Here is an 18,771-nt window from a genome sequence, read left to right as displayed (position 1 = left end):
CGTTGACGTTCATTATTGGAAGAGTGAAGACCTGACTATAACTTGTTGCATTTCGCTCAGATTTTGGAAAGTTTAAAGAAATGTTAATTATTTGAGATGCAAATGATAAAAATGTAGCTTTTTAATATAAAAGCAAAAGTGAATAATTTTTAGGTTTGAACAATAAAAGCAGTGGTTTAGAAATCATAAGTGATAATAGTTTTTATTGTGTAAGGTAATATCCTTATAGAAAGCATAGGATATACAGAGGAGTACAGAGAAAATAAGGCCTACCTTTAATATCATAGCTGAAGTTTACAACTTCAAATATTGTAGTTTTGTCTTCCCACTGTATTTGTAGCATTTATATAATTTTCAAAAACTTGTGATCATGCTATGTGTACAATTCTGAAGAGTCATTGTAGATCAGTATCCTCCCATATTAAGTATTTTTCTAAAACACAGCTATGAAGTTACTTAATAATTTACCATGTGTTTGGATCATTATTTAATAATCCCCCACCAATATTTCCAAAGGAGAAACAGAAAATATAAGCTTTTTTTTCTCATGCTGAGAAAAATATGTCACATAATTGTGCGAGGTAAGAGTGAAGTAATTTATTAATATCTGGGCTATGTTTGATTCTAATTCTTAATAACATGTAGTATCAAAATAACCATCTTTGTATCTGTGCAATTTTCTTGTTTGAGCATATTCTACTAGAATTTGTATCCTCTGCCAGGATTTACTCCGTATGCTTTCATTAATATCAATTTTACTTTAGAATTGGTGTTTAGTTTTTTTCATCTCCCCATACACACATCTATATTTGCTTATATATACACACACATATATATGCATATGTATGTGTATACGTATTTACTGAGGGAGGAATGTGGGTGGGGGACTGGTTAAACAATGTTTTAAATGTTCGTTTTGCTTTTTTGTTCTTGTTTTGTTTTTTGCCTTTTTAAAAGGAAAGCATCTGCCACTTAAAACTTACCAGGCACTTTTCTGTGCACATTAAATGGACATCTTGGTCACCTGGATGTCGGTGTCTTCCTTTAGGAAAGTCACTTGACAGATGTCCCGTTGATAATGTAAATACAGTTGATGCTCAAGATTCATGATACTTAGGTCCAATAAAGTCTCCAGGAACACTGAGTTAGCAAATACTGAAACACTGCTTCTGAGGCTAATTCAGGGTTAGGTTCCCAAGAGCCTCTGGTCACAACATTCTTGTTAACTGATCGATACACAGCTTTCTTTTTATGTGTTTCTAGACAACATATTTAATATATACTGTTGATACATTAACATTCAGCTCATGGCAGACAGCACTTTAATTGGTGCCCGAATGAAGCTTGTCCAACACACATAGTTTCTCTGTAAGACACATCAGTCTTCTTGTGGTTAGGTACACTATAAAGAACTTGAGCACTATTCCTCGGGGGCCTTTAAACCACCAACAAAAAGGGAACTCACCAACAAATAAAAAAAATGTGGAAAATGTGGAAGACAGACCACACAAAGAATATTTGCTTACAGTAAAAGAGCGGAAACAAGAAGGCAGAGTTGACCTCAACAGAAAATGTGTGCATAGGGCAACTCAATTTTTTGTTTTGTTTTTGTTTTGTTTTACTGCTGTATGCATGTCCACGAAGGATAATGAAATCCCTAGGAATGCTGGTTTGGGGGTTACAAGTAGATTTTATTGAGTACGCAATTCACAAATAGAGAATCTGCAAATATTGAGGATCGACTCTTCTAAGAAAGAAGGTTCCCTCTGACATAAGGAAAGGGTGCAGTAAAATCCTGTGTGGCTTCACCAAGTCTTCCCTTTATGAGACCCCTTTATGAGATGCAATCTGATGTCTGGCTAAGTTTTGCATATTTGTAAATTTCTTTGGTCCAAAGAACTTCTGGGAACAAAAGAACGCAGTTCCATTCTTCCCATGTTGTGGTACAACATTATTAAATTTTATCTTATGGATGGCCAATGGTGCAACTGAGCTTATCTGCCAGGAAATTTGAGAGGCACTCTTGAAGGGGAACTCACCATAGGGTCTTCTGAATGGGTATGTGCTCAATATAGAAATCCTTGTTTGGCATGGGAGAGGAGTCAGCTTGGAAGAGTAGCCGAACTGACATCTTCTGATCTAGGCACCCGGGTATTGGGGCAACTTTGGGAACAATAGCCGTGTGAATATAAACAGAGCCATGGGGCACCTGGGTGGTTCAGTCAGTTAAGCATCTGCCTTGGACGCAGGTCATGATCTCAGGATCGTGGGAGTGAGCCCCACAGCCCTGCATTGTGGTCCCTGCTCAGCAGGGAGTCTGCTTTTCCCTCTCCCTTTGTCCCTCCCCCTGCTCATGCTCACTCTCTCTCAAATAAAATCTTAAAAAATATAGCTGTAACTGTGGCACCCAAGATTACAGCATTGTCCCCCCAGAGTAGAGCATTTAGGGAATGGGATTACTCACTCTAAATTACCTGTTAGAGTACTTTGGGGCTTTTTTAAAGCAGCAGAATTCATTGAATTTTCCTAGTTTTTTTCTTGAATCACTGGCCAAGATTTCTTGCTTCTGCCCAAAGGAAATTTGGACTCCTGAGGCTTAATCCTGGGAATATCCATTGTAATTGCTTCAAAAATTTTTTTTTAGGGTTTTATTTATGTGACATGGAGAGAGATAACAAGTAGGCCGAGAGGCAGGCACAAAAAGAGGGAGAAACAGACTCCCTGCTAAGCAGAGAGCCTGATGTAGGGCTCGATCCCAGGACCCTGAGATCATGACCTGAGCCAAAGGCAGAGACTTAACCCACTCATCCACCGAAGTGCCCCAGATTTCTTTAGTCTTTTGGGGAATGTGGGAGTTTGCTTGTTTTGCAAAAATCCATTGCCTTTTCCAGGTTTTCTTTTTATCTTGCTCTTACCCCTTCTGATCAAATTTTAATTGCTTGAGTGCTTAGAGCATGGTCTTGGGTCCCTTCCTGGCACTCTTTCACCCCAGTGCTTTAGATCTTTGACTCTCAAAATTAAATCTCTAAGACCGCCTCCTTTGAGCTTCTGACTCTATATAAAACTGCTTACTTTGCATCTCAGCTTAAATATCTAAAAGGCATTTTAAATCAGAACTATCCAAAACAAAAATTTATTTCTACATTCTCAAGCCACACTTGTTTCTCTTGTCTTTCCTATTCCAGTAAAAAGCATCACCTCTCATCCAACTGCTCAAAACCAGAAAAAGTGGGAGTCATCCTTGTTTTCTTTACTTCCTCTACCATATGCAAACCAACAGCAAGTTCTGTCAGCCTCCAAAATATGCCCAGTGTGTCTATTTCTCTGTTATCTTAATGGCCAGTGTTCTACTATCTAAATCTTAGCCAGATGGTTGCTTGCTGGGATGATCCCACTTGCCTCCCACAGGCCCTCATGTTACTCTCTCTTCTCTCTCTTGTCTCCTCTCACCAAAAACACAAACACAATTTTTTAAAAATTGGATCATATCAAACCTGTTTACAACCTTCTTTTAAAAAAAAAAATATATATATACATATATATATGTAGAATATATATATACATATATATGTAGAATATATATATATATATATATATATATATATATACAATCTTATCTGACAGACAAAAAACACAGCAGGAGGAGGGGCAGAGGAAGAGGGAGAAGAAGGGAGCCTGATGCAGGGCTTGATCTCCAGATCCTGACGTCATGATCCCAGCTGAAGGCAGACGCTCAACTGAGCCACCCACCTGCCCCTGTTTACAACCTTCTGATGGCTTAAATAAAACACTCGAATATCCCTTTCTTAGTGAGGCATTTCCTCAGCCTGTTTTCTAATGATGCCTGACCCCTTTGGTAGCCCTCTACTACACTACCACTTTCTTCTTTTCACAATACTCCATTCCACTGTTATTACTTTTTCTAGTCTCCTGTGTATTTGTTCATTGTCTGTTCTCCACTAGAACATAAAAATAGGGTAGTTTGACTTTCTTGTTTAGGGAAGATCACAATACCTTAACATCATGCTTGAAAGATAGTTGCGTTTTCAAAAGACAACAGTTCAATGAGTGAAAGAAAATCAAGGAATCCCAGTACATAAAAAAAGAGCTCAGAGTAAAGTTGTTCTCCTTGAACAGGAGCGGAGGGTGGGAGTGGGTGGTGGTGATGATAGACTGATCCCTACCTGACCTTCTCTTATAGTTGTTCCTGTAACTCTTTGGAGAAGAGTGTGAAAACCAGGGAAGGTGTGGGGAGGGGAGGAGCCAGCAATCTGGAGATATCTTGGTCACCAATTTTATTTTATTCATTATTTTTATTTTTTTAAAGATTTATTTATTTGAGAGAGTTGAGGGAGGGGCAAGCAGAGAGAGAGAGAGAGAGAAAATCTCAAGCAGACTCCCCGCTGAGCCAGGAGCCTGACCTCGGCCTCCATCCCACCACCCTGAGATCATGACCTGAGCCAAAATCAAGAGTCTGACGCTTAACCAGCAGAGCCACCCAGATGCCCCTTGGTCTACAATTTTAAAAAGAGTTTTAAAACATCACTACAATGACTCAGTAAAGAAAGTAGCACTTAGCTCCAGCGTTTATTCATAGCTCCGTATCTTACTTGCAAAATGTTTTCCTCCCATTGATACAGGGGCCTCAAATAGCAAAATGCAAAAAAACAAAACTTCCCTTTGCTGCAGCCAAAACCTTTTCATCAGATATTCTGTGGTAAGCATTTGAACCTTGCCTAGAGCAGCCATCAGCCAGACCACCAACCCTCAAACTAATTAGCAAACAGCCTCCAAAAGTTGATAGTAACATTGGAAAAGCAAATTATAAAGATGGTTTTGCCTTTTGGGATCAAGTTATTTACTTTACCACTGAAATTGTAATGATTCACCTCCCAAGAAGTTCTCTGGTTTAGAAAATTGCATGTAGTACATTTCTTACCTGAACATTAATAAAGAGATTATATAATTAAGAGTGAGATATGTAATTTTAAGAGATGAGATGATAATAAAAGGAGTTAATTTCTCCTATCATCCAAGAATAAATTAACAACATTTAAAAACATTTAAAAAATTGATTTGTAGGAATGACCTTACTTTAAATAAATGAGTGATCTTCTCAAGGGACTCTGTCTTGTTTGACAAAAACCCTGACATTCCTTTAAACCATAATGACACAGGAATCTTGCACAGATGGTGAGACTCCCTCACCAGCCCCAAAGCTCTATTCGGCTTCTGCTTTAATGAAAGAACTAATTACTTTAGATCGTAGACTTCCTTGCTGCTCTTGAGAAGCTGGTATTTAGGATGAAAAAGAAAAGATTTCCGAGGCATTTTGTACTTTAAAATTATGTGAAAATTTCATCCAAAAATTATGCTTCAATATTTCCAAATTACGTTTTCATGGAAGTACTGTACCTGCGAGAACAGAATGATAAGTACTGGAAAACAGACCCATGCCTTATAAGCTTAGGGATAACACTAATATTGATTTGTTGACTGTTGGAAGTAGGAAAAGAGAAGAAACTGAGGAAGAAGGAACCGGACTTCTCAGCCCAGGATACCAAAACCCCCACCTCACGCTGACTTAATCCTTAAAGAGCCTGGAGTAGAGCTAGTTTCAAAGACAGCTGGAACTGGGGGCACAAGGGGTCACTGGGTTCAGTTTCTCCTTATCTCTTAGCTTTTCCTGTGCTGTGGTGACTTGATTCTCAGCTCCACTTCGCAGAACACGGGTAGTTGCAGGTTTCACGCTGTTTTTGTTTTTCCTTTTTATTATTTATTTGAGAGAAGAGAGAGAGAGCACGAGCTGGAGGGGGGGCGGGGGGAGGGAGAAGCAGACTCCGCAGCGAGCAGGAAGCCGGACAGGGGCCTCTCAGGACCCTGGGATCATGACTGGAGCCCAAGGCAGGTGCTTAACCTACTGAGCCACCCAGGCACCTGCACACTGTTTTTACTACAAACCCGTGTGAATGGAAAACTGCAGGTGCCTCTCCCTCACCTGTTCCCGGAAAGCGTCCGTGGGTCTTACGGGCTCTCCCTGAACCAATGCCATGCAACTACTAGGAGAAAGACTCTTGAACTTGGGTAAATTTCTTCAACTGAGTCTGGTTTCTTCATGGATAAAAATGCCTAGTTCATAATATTAAAACGATTAACTAAGATAACGCCAGTAAAGCGCCTAACAGAGCAGTAGGTTCTCGATAAATTTTAAAGATGAATTAATTCTTATTCTGTTTCCCTCCCGGCTTTGGAATCTAAGCATAAGCAGCAATGACCATTATCACCACGAGGTGGCAGTCGTGTGCTGGAAGGTAATGGGCTGGCTTTTCCGTTAGTGGAAAATTAAGAATTGGCTGAAATGAGGATTGGCAGTTGGAGGAAAGCGTGCGTCCAATTCCTGCTGCACGGAAACCGGGCTGTGTGACCTTGATCAAGGTCTGAATTGATCTCTGGCCTGGATTTCCTCAAGTAAAACTTAGAGACCAATTCTCCATTTGGCTTTTAATTTTTTTATGATTCTATAAAAAGTGAATCTTGTATTTGATAGTAAAAGCCGTGACTGTAATCTCGGAAGTAAAAAACAAAAAACAAAACAAAAAAAAAACCCAAAAACTCAACAGTCTTGGTTGTTAATATAAGCTGTTTTAAAAAATGACTGTATGAAGCATAATCCATTCATTTATTGCTAAATCGTTGCTACCCCGGGAGGCCTGAAAGAGTTCATGTAATTTTGTAAGGTGACTAATGGGCTCAGAGAGATGCTCTCGAGTTATACACAGCTCAGAAAACCATCCTCTGAGGCATGAAATTCGGAAACTTCACTATTAAAAAAAAGTCTCACTGAGCAGGCTTCAAAAGTATTTTCAGTCATGTAATTATGTTTTAATGCTAGGATCTTAAAATGACTTGGAAAAGAAGCAGTTCAGAAAATTTCAGGTCTGAAATATATTGGAAATATCTGGGGCAGCAGGAGGATGAATCAGGAAATGGTGATTTAATTGGGCTTAAGAACGAGAATGACTCTCCATTTTTGCATGAATCAAACCTTATAACAAAGTTGAAATAAGATGATGCAATAAAAATTATCATTATCTGGCATAATATATTGGGGGAGGGTAGGAAATTCTTTACTACAAGGAAGTTAGATGCTGGTTCCACCTTGGTTAGCATAAAAATCCTTGCAAAAGGAGAGCCAATTGAAATTCTGAGGGTGTTCACACGTTTCTACATTCCATGGTGATGTGGAACAGCCTAGTCTGAACACTTGACCTTTATTTCTCAGCATGCTTCTCTTTTCAGGATAAAGCCTCCTGAATTTTTAAACCTGGAAGGTGGGGGTGAGGATTTGTTGGAGAGGTGAGGATGTGATGAGTTCTCAGCTTTCCTCTTCCTTTATAAATCCAGACTGTACTTTACACAGTGCCTTATAAAAGACAAGAGATAATTAGGGTATTTATTTTGTTATTTTATTGTTGTAGAAGCATGAGAAGGAATGAGAGCTCTTTTGTTTTTACCTTTCCTCTTTGCTCCCCCACCTAAAGGAGGTAGGCAGGACTTGAAGCCCTTTTGCTCTGAGTGGTTGTTGGTGGAGGGTCTAAGCAGACAGCCCACTTTGCTTTTTAAGGCCTAGCAGTGCTTACAACACGGCGTGCTGGGCTCTGCTCCCACGGTTTCTAATGCAGCAAGTCTGGGGCAAGGTCCAGGGATTGGCATTTCAAACCGTAAGGGTACCTTTAGTTGTTATGCTGCAGGCCAGGACCGCACATTCGAGAACTACTGTGTTGAGGTAACTTTTCTTCCGGGTAGCCTGGAATGCTCCCTTCACTTTCAGAAGCCTGAGCTTATCGAGACAGTCATGCTGTGGAGTGTGTATTTGTGTGAGGAGGGATGAGCAAATGTGTCTGCTGAGGGAACATGGGAAGCCCTTGCAACTAAGGGAAGGGACATTTCCAATGCTCAGGGAAAACCTGGAGGGCTGTAAGTACTTCTTGACTTACCCGTGCCCCAGGGCAGGGCTGAGCTCAGGCGAGGATGGGGCTTGAAGGAAAGCTGCTTGGCCCAGAACCCACTCCTCAGATGGACCTTGGACAGTGACAACCCGAACCATGGGTGACACAGAGATACTCGCTAATTTTCTGGGCCCCAAATAAGCCTCCCAGATTTTTACGTAAATCCTGGGAGGAGAGGACACAAATAACTGAATTTCTTGCCAATTCCATGGCGTCGGGGATGGCAGTCAAATATAATTTGACTCGGAGAAAACAGATATTTCTTGCCTACCCAACTTCGAGAAAACACCACATCCACGAAATGGACTTCTGGCTTGTGCAAAAAATAATCCACATGTATTAAGTATTTGAGGCTTCAAAGGAAGTTCGGTCCCCCTACAGCTCGGTTCACTTGGGAGGCGAGGGCGGGGCTTCTCCGCACAGCAGTGCACCTCTTGCCCAACACCTGGGGGCCGAAGTCAGGCAGGCTGTGAACAGAGGGTGACTTTGTCTCATTTTCTAGTGGACACGCACCATTCCTGTGTGATGGTACGCCCTGTGAGTGTACTACACGGAAGGCATTTTCCTGTTAACTTTCGTGTGGTTTCTAATTTCCACCGTCATAACAAATATCCTTGCACCTTTCTCCTGCATGTGTAGCTACTTTAAAATTAGATACTTAGAAATGTAATGGCTCATCTACCTGAAATTTTCACTGAACCTTTCTCGCAGAAATTCTGCCAATTAGAGATACAAGTAGTATTAGAAGCAATTTGTTTTATTTGTAAGAGGCAAAGACTTAGTGTTCTGGCCACCATGCAGGGGTGTAAATGAGCCCACACAGGTTGCTCACCTCTAACTTCTGGTGGAGAGATACTGTTCCGAGCAAATGGAATAAAAATTAGAGGGAATAGGTCCTACAATAGGTGCATTTGGAGTGGGGATTGGGGTGGAGTGCCTAGTGGCTTCTGTTACATAAAGGCACTGATTTCCTGAGGGCTGAACGCAGGGGAAGGATGTTTGAAGATAGAAAATTGTCAAGGATTAGCTTGTATCTCAAAATTATAGCTCAGCCCAATCCCATTTCCCGCTAAGAAAAAGGGAAAAAACACCCACTTTCTCCTCCCTGCAACCCAAGGCTCAGGTGATGTGTGTTAAGTCTCATTCCAAGTTAAATAGACTTCACAGGGGATAACATGGAAATTTAAATATCACTGCAGCATTATTTCTATAGGAAATGGATTTCTCTTTTCCAAACGATTGACTTAAGTATATGCTTTTGGTGCCCGGACCCCTTCTCAGGAGGATGCCGTCTGTGGTTTTAAAGCTCAAACTTGAAGGTCCCTCGGTTTTCTGACTTCAGTAAGCACAATTAAAATGGCTTAGCTGAGAGGAAACCACGATTTAAAATTTCTAAGATGCTTCAGCAGGTCTTCGCTGCAATTCTGGAGCTGGGGTAGTTTGTTGTCATTTTAAAAGCTAGGCTGTTAACAGTGTTACGTGCCCTGTCGTTTTCCCCCAGAGCAGGTCTGTGGAAAACAGAGCCCTGCAATCTCGGACCACCCAGGGCGTCGTGTGGGAGGAGGTGGGGGAGCCAGTTGGGGGCAGCGGAGGGGGTGTGTGTGTGCTGGAACCGCCAGCTGCAGGAACTGGTATGTTCCTGACCTGGTTTTTTGAGAATATTCAAGGACAAAGCAGGGACACACAGACTCGCTCCAGCCCAGCTAAATAAGACCATGTTCCTTTTATCATTTCATTTTAGCAGCATTTGTTTGAGCAGCAGGTGAAGGGCCTTTCAAAAGACTGTCATCTCCGAGGGAAGTCATCTGTTTTACATTAATTGTCCATTAGTCTCCAAGCCTCCATCCATTAAAATCCTCAGCCACTCATTATGTATATTGTGCCCGAGTCCTGCTGTCAGCTTTCAATGCAGAGCTGTTTTTCCACATCTGACTTAATTGCTCTAAGTGCCTGTTCCTTCGAGAGAGCGTTGAGGGTACCAATTAATGCTAACTTTCTTTCCTTGGTAGGTTGAACAGATAAGCCACGGCGGGGACAGTTCAGCTGCTGTTTACTCTAATTTATTAGAGACATTTCTGCTTTACACTCACACGGTGGGGATTTTATATCTGTACCTCTCTGTGTACCTGATGATTTCTAGATCTGTTTTCAGTGGACTTCGTTTTCTATAGTGAAGATGCTCCCTAAATTTCAGATCCATCCATGTTACTGTGATGAGGGGCTTAAACTCCATTTTCTTCTGATTAATCTAAACATGTGATTTTTAAATGCATATGGCACTCTGAAGAACAGCTTGGATGAAACTGACGTTGTTGATGGAAAAATTAAGCTTTCATCCTTTCAAATCACAGCTCTAGGGGTGGCAGGACAATAATTTAATTACTGGACCTGTGTTATTATAACCAATTCACCTACCTTGATAAGCCCCATAGCTGCTGTTTTGAAAAAACACATTTAAATGGAGAGAGCACAAAAATCATTAAGATAACCAATCTTAGAGTAGTTTTAGAAATTTTTGATAGGCATGGAGGGAAATAAGTGTGTGGGACTGAGAAAGAGATTAACAGATTATCTTCAACCCTGTAGAGAAATGCCAGAAAAACATCCTCCTATTTATTCTTTTGTTTTGTTGTACTCTTAAGTTTTGGTTTATTCTTTTACAGAATTGTACTATAGTCCCCACTTATTACTGCATTTTATATATTTTGTTGATATTAAAAATAGCCGAGCAATTAATGTAAATTCCTTTCAAGACATCATGGTAATGTGCCTCTGAATTCAAATTCCAAATAATGACTATTGTAATTAATGGAATTCAGGCTTAAAAATCTTTGCCAGGGGGCACCCAGGTGGCTCAGTGGGTTAAGCCTCTGCCTTCAGCTCAGGTCATGATCTCAGGGTCCTGGAATCGAGTCCCACATCAGGGTCTCTGCTCTGCAGGGAGCCTGCTTCCTCCTCTCTTTCTCTCTGCTTGCCTCTCTGCCCACTTGTGATCTCTCTCTGTCAAATAAATAAAATCTAAAAAAAAAAACAACAAAACTTTGCCAGGGTTTATCTTTTCACTGAGTTTATTAATAAATGGCTCTGTTAAAATTTGGTAAGTACTTGTTTATTGGTTTTGCTTTTTAAGCAAAACCAATAAACATTTAAGCCATACCAGAAAAAGTGGACAAGGAGAAGAATACAGATACATCCAGACTGACTTAAATTACAGGATATAATGAAAATGAGACAGAATTTTGTGTTTTCTATTTCCTGAACATTGTTGGGAAAATATCCACTTTGCCATCAGCAAATTATTTAGAACAAAAATGAGCAACCACTGTGGGAAACATTTGAAGTCAGTAAAGTCTGCTGCTGAGGCTCTCTGCCTCCCTTCGGAGGGGTTCACTATCTCTCTCCTTCCCCCTTCCCCATCTGGGGGCCAGGCCTGCCTCACATCTCAGAGGGCCCTAGTGAGTAACAAAGACAGCTACCAAGATTTAGGATTTTGACCCTTTGAGGGGGTTCTATCTTTATCTGCATCCCCCTTTTCAGTCAAGATTTTTTTTTTAAGATTGTATTTATTTATTTGACAGACTGAGATCACAAGTAGGCACAGAGGCAGGCAGAGAGAGAGGAGGAAGCAGGCTCCCCGCAGAGCAGAGAGCCCGGTATGGGGCTGGATCCCAGGAACCTGGGGTCATAACCTGAGTTGAAGACAGAGGCTTTAACCTACACTCAGGCACCCCTCAGTCAAGATTTTTGAGCAGACAGCGTATAGTGTGGGGAGCCTCTAGCAGTTACATCTTTGCAAATGGTGGTCTCCCCTTTCTTGATGGACTAGCTCCCCTGATTAGTTCTACAGGTTTTGTTTCTGTATCATGGCCTTAAAGGTGGCCTCAACCATCTGTCTTTTTTATCCCCAGGCCCAGGCTAGTCTAGAAAATTCCTTCAATAGTTCATCCCAGCTGTAGGCTAATCCTTTAAAAATCCTGTTAGCTTTTCTCTCAACAGTTTTCAGGAAGAGTTTTGGAAACTACCAAAATACAGTCTAAAAAAATTTGAAGATGTGTATTAGGGGTTAAAAAACCCATGTACATCCCTTCACCCTTCAGGATAATGGTTCCTGATTCTAGTTTGCTTTCCTAGAATGGTTTGTATTAGCCAATGATGATTAGACTAGAGTAGCAGAACTGTAGGATGCTGGTGCAGTTTTGATTCTGAGTCATCATCTTTTACATCATCTTTGCTACTATTCTCATTTGCCCAGGGAAGTGAGTTTGAATTTTCATCCCAGTGTTTTGCTTCAGAGTCTGTTCACATATGTGGGATCTTGCTGGAAAAGATACTCTCTCCAAGGTCTCTGCTCAGTCTCTGCTCAGGGCTGTCATGCCCTGAACTAACTCCCCAGGTATCTGTTTTAAGACACTTTTAATTATGGTTGAATCCGTTCCCACCCGTGGCAGACACATCATAGGGTAACTGCCCCTGAGTCATGCCCTTAACTCCCTCCCCTCCAGTATAGGCGGAACCTGTGATCTGCTTCTACCCAATAAAATGCGGCAAAAGTATGGGATATCACTCCTGTGATCATTTTATATGGCAAAGGAGAAGGGATTTTACAGATATAATTAAGGTTGTTAATCAGTTGATTTTATATTTTATCTGTTTTTGTTTTTTATTTTCATTCCAGTGGAGTTAAGAGCAGTTTTATCAGTTGACTATAAAGTTAAACAAAAGGGAATTTATCCTGGGTGGGCCTGGCCTAAGTAAGTGAGCCCTTTAAAAGAGTCTCTGGGCCCTCCCTCAAGTTAAAGACTTGAAGTAGCATCTCGCCATTGCTTGCTTTCAGGAGGCAAGCTGCCACGAATTCTACTGTCACAAGGAAAGGAATTCTTCCAACAGCCTGAGGAAGCTTAGAAGCACATCCTTTCCTAAATGAGCCACCAGATGAGAATACAGCCCAGCTGACACGGATTTTAGCCTTGTGTGGTCCTGAGCAGGAAACCTAGTTAGGTCATGCCCAGATTCCTGACTCACAGAAGGTATGAGATAATAAGTGGGTGTTGTTTTAGGCTCCTAAGAATGAGGTAATTTGTTATGCAGTAACAGAAAACTAATACACCACCCTTGTAATAAAAATATTTTGTTGTTTTTATTACCTAGTATCCCTCCTATCACTATTTAAATAGATATACCTTTGTACATGAGCTACATGCAAAATCTTCTTGTACTTTGTTGCTGGAAAATGTACCTGAGTCATACCCCAGGCTCTAGAGGTGACTTCTATGTAAGCTTCATTTCCTACAGGCTTTGCCACCAGAGAAACTGAGAACAGATTTGGTGGTTAACGTGAGGATATCAAGGACCTGGGCACATCTGGTCCCTTCACTACCTCCACACTGGCAGTTCTGACATTTCATTCTTGGAACCTCTTTCTTCCAAAATTACTGAAGACCTTAAAGAGATTTTTTTTTTTTTTTTAACGTGGGTCATATTTATCATCTACTGGGATTGAAATTAAAATGGAGTGAGTTTAAAACATGAGACTCCACAAGCACACATTCCATTAGCTGTCAGAACAATGACATCAGCGCTGGTCAGGAAGCCTCTGGGTAACCTCACTATTCACTTGTGAGAGAATGAAAGTAAAAAGGTAATTAACGTCAGAGGATTATTATAACTGGGCCTTGTGGAACTAAGAGGGCCCAGGCCACAGTTTGGGAACCACTGCTTTCCATTTTCAGTTTTGTCTTTGTTTGGTATTACATGCATTGAGTTTTTCCCACTTCTATTGAGATATAATTGACCCATCATCTTGAATTGTATTAAGTAAACTCAGATAAGCTTATAAAACATGAGGTAAACATTTTTTAAAATGAAAAAGACAAAAAAACCAGCTGTGTGATTGTGCTGCTTATTCCTCACTTGCCACATGGATATACCATCGGCTCTCCTCTGTTCGGTTCTGTGCCTGAAGCCTGACTTCTACAGGAGGCATCAAGGCTCCTGGCCCTCTGGCTTCTAGCCAGCGTTGGCCAAAGGGAGGACAGGAGGAAAGCGAAGTTGATCCTCCTCATTCCTGCCACGTGGCAGTTTTGACAGGCAGCCCCTCTGCTGTGGCTCCAGCTCTTACCTGGACTCCGATAACCTCACTCCTCACTCCTTCCCTTCCCCTTCAGGGATGGGGTGGCAATGGCTTCTTGCTGCTCTTGGTTCCTGGGTGTTGTACCACACCTGCTGGCTTCCTTAATTCTGCCCACATTCAATTTATTATTTTATATTTTTTATTTTGACCTCTTAATGATTTGGTTTCCTGAGGGATCTGGCTGATAGGGTGACTTTAGACAAGTGCTCTCAGCTAGCAGGTCCTCGGTTGATTTATCTGTAAAATAAAGGGCCTAGGAAGCATTTTCCAAAATGATTTCCACACATCAGTCTCACTATATTCCTGTTTGTATTCTGTGATTGAATATATGTTTGGGAAACACTGAATATATTGTCCTCTTTAAGAGAACCCCAACTTATGGCACCATATCAAAAGTTCTGAGAGACTGTGACATAAAAAAGCTTGTCTAACCTTGCTTAACCCAGCATTTCCCTAGCACAATTAATTATGAGACCTCTGTTTTTGCAGAACACCTAATATCATCTAGTGAACACTGGACCAGGTCATCTCCAGGTCTGTCAGGACTGGCATTACCTCCTTATATGGAAATGTCTCTGTGTGCATAGTCTTAATGGTAGGAATATTTTCTGGTTGTCCCTCTGTCTTGAAACTTAAAACAATCCTACTCAAGGGCTCAGCTTGCTCCAACCATAGCGATGGTGAAAACCTAGCTCCAGCTTTCTCGCAAATGTTCAAGAAAAAGGCTCCAGTGATAGACTGAATCAGCCCCAGCAGGTCCACCTAGAGACTCCTTCCACTTCCATCCGTCCCCATCCTCCCAGCTGGTACCTGGATTAGGAGATATGAGTGAAAATAGATCAAAGCCAACTTGTGGAGATTATTGAAGATGGACTCCTATTTCTGTGACCTCAGTACCATGTTGAGTTGCTCTTCTGACAGTAACTTTGTCATGGTAAAGAAGTATTCCTTTCATTTAAGATCAGAATTGAAAGTAGAATTCCAGAAGTAGTTGAATGCAAATGTATATGATGTACAATATAATCAAAAGACACTTGAATGTGGTGGTGCAAAACAAATTGTGCATCCTACAGAAAGGTCTGTAGATGCCATGAACAGCAGACTCCTGGCAAGTCTTAGGGTTCCTCCCAGCTTCTTTTTACATTAGTCATCCTTGACCCATTTCTAGAAAAGCCAACGTATGTTGTCTCATTTCTTACTTTCCAAATCTCCAGCATCAGGCTAGCTCACTCCAGCATGACACAAAGGTGGACACCAATTCCCAGGTCCAGAGTTCAATCCTGACTGAACTAAGCCAGTTTGTCTGATACTATTCTCTCTCCAGTGACAGATTCTGGAGTGGGCTTGTGACCACTTCTGGCCAGTGGGACATGTAAGAGGGTTGGTGTGTTGAGGGGACTTTGGGGAAAGTTGTCCTTGTTTCTAAGAAAACAAACACCAGAAGCCATGCTCCCTTTTGCCACCCAATGGTGTTTTGTTTCTGGATGTCTCACTTGGGAAGGCGGCGGCCATCTTGCTTCCATCAGGAAGAGATCCTGAAAATAGAATGGGTGCTAAGGACAGCAGAGCAGGTGGGAGGAACTTGGGCAGGTGCATCACCACCTCTGTGCATACATTCCATTCCTTGTAGTTTTAGCCGGTTTGGGCCAGCGTCTTCTGTCTCTTGAAGCTCAAATCTTTCTGACAGATGCCCCTTTTATGACACTATTCATGGTCATTATTGTCACCCTCCAATTCTTCCCAGGAGTCCCCCATGAATGTGCAGGAAGTTGTAGAACATTAAACACTGCATTTCTGTGTTCACAGGTCTCCCTCCCCCTGTGCCCCAGGCACATGGTGACAGTGCCAGCACTGCCCCTGGCAGGAAGGTCTGTCAGAGCCGCTCAGGAATGCAGTCAGGGAGGATAGCACTTGTTTGGGAAGGACAGCTGCTGAGGATTTCTGGCAGAAGATTTTGGAAAGAAAGACAAACTCACATAATTTCCAGGCTTCCAACAGAGTCCCTGATCTAGTCTTCCCCAGGCACACACTTTAGGTTACTGTGCTGACACACACATTTTCATGTATTCATGGCCATCATTGTATCTCTATTTTTTCTGGAACTACTAGAAGGTGAGGATTTTGTCTTTGACATGTGTCCCCAGTATTTAAGATATGGAAATGTAAGTTATGTGCATTCAAGAAATACTAGAATTCCTCCCTGTTTGCATTATAAGTAAAGAGCTGCATGACCAAATGAACCCCTTGCCCCTGTATCAGTCCGGGTTCAATCTGGAAAACAGAAGCTGTGCTAGGTTTTCCACCAAGACATGGGAGGGGGAAAAGGCTTGCACACCGTTAGAGGGGATGGGTAGGTAAGGGGCAGACTCGGGCTCTGGGAACGTCTGGAAGTTGCAGGAATCTCAAGGGAAATCTGGGCTGGGCTGCCGAAGTGATTAAGCTATTTCTCAGGACAGCCCCCCACACCCACCCCAGCCGCCAAAGACCCCAGTGACTGCCTGTCTGCCAGCAGCTGGCGCCAAGGAAAACTGGCTTCTCCATCCTTACTGCCTTGGTCATCTCATGGGGGTGCCTTCACTGGCCAGATCTAAACCGGAGGAACATAGGGAAAGAACTCCTAAAGAATGAGGTTCCCGGTTTTCCTCTGAGACACGGAGGTGAATTGTGGGTGAGGGCATAGATATTACAACGAAGCCAAGTTGTCAAGAGACCACCCAGGGGCACCTGGGTGGCTTAGTGGGTTAAGTCTCTGCCTTGGACTCAGGTCATGATCTCAGGGTCCTGGGATTGAGCCCCACATTGGGCTCTCTGCTCAGTGGGGAGCCTGCTTCCCCCTTCGCTCTGCCTGCCTCTCTGCCTACTTATGATCTCTCTCTGTGTGTCAAATAAATAAATCTTTAAAAAGAAAGAATCTATTTCTTAAAAAAAAAAAAGACCATCCAGCCACCCCCACCCATATATTAATAGGAAGTAAAATCAAAACAAAAGCGAAGGGCAATTGATAAACGACTCTCTTTAAATTATACCAACAACAAGAGAACTCTGGCAAAAGCATTTGATATTCAGGGAATTGGGTAAGAACAGAGACTTTCTTTTTTTTTCCTATTGAATAATTTCTTGCTCAAAACTCACTCAGGCACCTGGGATCTGACGCTGCAGCCAGATATAGCAGCATCGATCTCACTGGCAGTTTGTTTAGAAGCTTGATATCTGGAGCAGCTTTCTGAAATGTGCAGCTCTAAAAGCTGATACAATTCGCTAAAAAGCTACACATTTGCTCGCAGGAGCCTAAGTACACAGTAAAATGACAGAAACGATTTCAACCAAGAAATTAACAAGCTTTCTCCTCTTGATTTCAGTAGGAAGAAAGAGCTTTGGAGGAAAGTGGCAATGCTTCTAAATTTACACACGCCTTCGCACCTACGCACTTTTCGCCTCATGATCACCACAGTTAGAGCAAACCTGCTTTTCTAAGACGAGCCTGGGATGAGGGAGAAAGAATAGCTAATTGACCAGAAACAAAATGTGTTATGCACCAAAGACTGTGGTGTTTCTAGAGGAAGCCTGATGCTTTGGTTAAGAGGAGAGGCCCAGTTATGGACCCAGCCTCCAGGAAGCCACCAGAGAGCAATCTGCAATCCCTTTGGTGCAGGGGTTCCAGAAACTTTCTAGGTTCCTGCATCGCCTGCCAACACGGAAAAAAGCCCTGAGAAGTTAGAGGCCCAGAGAAGCCAGTTTGGGTATCTCCACAAGGTGATGACTTGCTGGAAGCTCTGGTGAAATAGTGTGGAGCTGACAGGGAGAGCATGAAAGAAAATGAAGTTTGGGGGCAAGTACTCGTTGTTCTCCTTATCCCTCTCACACATTAGAACAGGTGATTGAGAAAGTACCATCCGTGTGTGTGTGTGTGTGTGTGTGTGTGTGGTGGTAGGCTAGGCTAAAATGTTGTTAATGACATTCTATGTAGTGAGACCAGAAACATGGTCCTACAGGCAACAGCTTTGCCCACCAGCCAGTTCTCAGACTGGAGCCTTGGTTCTCAGGGCCTGGCATTGGCGGCACGTCCCTCATTGCACTTTTGAGAAAGAAGAACTTCTACTCACCTCAGTCTGGAGAGCCACAGCCAGGACTGGGGCCAGCTGCCTCCTCCTTTACCCCCGTTCTCCCTGAGGGGCGCCATCCTCCGCCATCTTCCTAATGTCGCTTACACAGCGACTCCACCGTCCCTTACCCTGGCGTCCATGCGCCTGGCCAGGTGAGCTGGGCACAGTCTGCCCGGCCGACCGTCCCCATCGGCAGCACTGCCTACTTGTTGGCATTGGCACGTGGGTGCTCCCAGGGACAGCAAAGGGATGTGGATTGAAATGGTTCTCTGGGGTTTTCAGTGTAGTGCTCTCTGCCTGTGAGATTATTTTCTCTTTTAAATAGCAGAAAACAGGAGTACATGGAAGAATATACTTCAGGGCTTAAGGGGGGAAAAGTCTGATTTAGGTATGAGGAAAAATTAGTATATTGACAAGCATGACCACATAGTATATTCAGAAATTTGATATGTAATGAATCTTGTGTGACGTTCTCTGAACAACAAATGTTGGGGCTTCTTACACTAAAAGAGGAACCTTATCCACATAC

At 42.3% G+C, this 18,771-nt stretch overlaps 1 pseudogene; it reads right to left on the bottom strand.

Annotated features, from left to right (window-relative positions):
* LOC125101648 (parafibromin-like) overlaps positions 1–18,458 on the bottom strand; it is a 42,448-nt pseudogene extending 23,990 nt beyond the window's left edge.
* Positions 18,459–18,771: the final 313 nt, after the last annotated feature.

The sequence above is a fragment of the Lutra lutra genome, chromosome 6, assembly GCF_902655055.1.
Source record: "Lutra lutra chromosome 6, mLutLut1.2, whole genome shotgun sequence".
Classification (NCBI taxonomy): domain Eukaryota; kingdom Metazoa; phylum Chordata; class Mammalia; order Carnivora; family Mustelidae; genus Lutra; species Lutra lutra.
This window is presented reverse-complemented; position numbering and strand designations above follow the sequence as displayed.